Source organism: Elephantulus edwardii, unplaced genomic scaffold (assembly GCF_000299155.1).
Source record: "Elephantulus edwardii isolate Elephantulus edwardi_28Jun2011 unplaced genomic scaffold, EleEdw1.0 scaffold00056, whole genome shotgun sequence".
NCBI lineage: Eukaryota > Metazoa > Chordata > Mammalia > Macroscelidea > Macroscelididae > Elephantulus > Elephantulus edwardii.
Window position 1 is genome coordinate 9,123,907 of NW_006399806.1, and position 1,547 is coordinate 9,125,453.

The following is a 1,547-nucleotide window of genomic DNA, read 5'->3' on the forward strand; positions in this document are numbered from 1 at the left end:
CTAGACAGCACCTAACACCAATAACAATAACAACATTCTTACATTAGGTACACTTTCCTGGGAACAGCATATACTGAATAGATCCCATGTTCTTTTTTTTGCTGGGCTTTATACTACAGAGATGAGAGTCTTTTCTTAACGACTTGATGTATCAATTCTTGATATTTCAGGTTTCAAACAGACTATTAAAGATTTGTGTTGTCTTTTCTGCTCCATTTATGGACTTACAACTCAGTAATTTTTTTTTTTTAATTTTGATCCTGAATGGTGCAGTTAATGCACAGACTAAATGTCTAACTAACTTCTAGGTAATAACTAAACTTTAAAAAACTCAAACTCATTTCACTGAGTTACCATCCACTCATAACTTGCCCTCTAGCAAGTTTTGAGAAGCTATAAATGGCATGATATTAGATTGTCCGTCTTTTACTCTCTGAGATCATGATGGATCCAAACAGCAGAGAGGTGTCACCTTTGTGTTAGACAATAACCAGATACTAGACAATGAGAGACATCAATTTACTTTCTGTATGATGTTGTTAAAAAATTTTTATTCTCTAGATTCATTAGTTGAACTGAATATGAACTTTAGGGACATTATAGAAATAACTAAACAGAATGGTTTATGAGTACATGGAACACATAAATTGAAAACTATATCCTGGCTTAATTACATATTCTTCTTTGAAGATATTCTATGGGTAACCATTCATGACAACTTTCTGAAAAACCAGTTACCACTGAACTCTTTCCAACTAATAGTCATCTCATATGTGTCGGAGTAGAACTGTACACTAAAGGAGTTTCCACGACTGATGTTTCACAAGTAGATTGCTAGTCCTTTCCCCCCTAGGTGTATGTGGTTGGACTTGAACTTCTAGGATATTTGTTAGGAGCCAAACATGATAAACATTGGTACCTTTCTGTGCTTCATCTTTCCAATGTTGTTGCAGTTAGGTGCCATTGATTTGACTGTGACGCATAATGATACTATGAACAACCAATCTGAACCATGTCCATCCTTCAGCATTGTTATGATCTCTGATATGCTCAAGTCCACCTCTCCAAAGTCTTGAAAGATTGATGTCTGTTTAAAGACTAAGGAGCATCTGATCCAAGCCATGGTCTTTCAAATCACCAGCTATGCATTTGTGAGCTGGGCAATGACTGAGAATGAAACAAGAATTTATATCTTTGAGTTACGGTGTTAGAGAAAAGTACTGAATATCCATCCCCTAGACTGCCAAAATCACAAAAAGAATATCTTGGAAAAGGTACAACCAGAGTACTCTTTAGACACAAAAATGGCAAAGCTTCTTCTTACGTACTCTGGGCATGTTGCGAGCAGAGACTATTTCTCTGAAAGGGATATCATGTGGAAGGCCAAAGAAAGAGAGGAAGATCTTCAATGACATGAATTGACACAGTGACTGAAGTAAGGAAGGGACTTAAGTATGTCAGAGATGACAAAGATGGCGCAGAATAGGAGAGAGTTCAGACCTGTTGTTCGTGGGTCCTCTGAGTCCTATCAGACTTGAAAGCAGCTA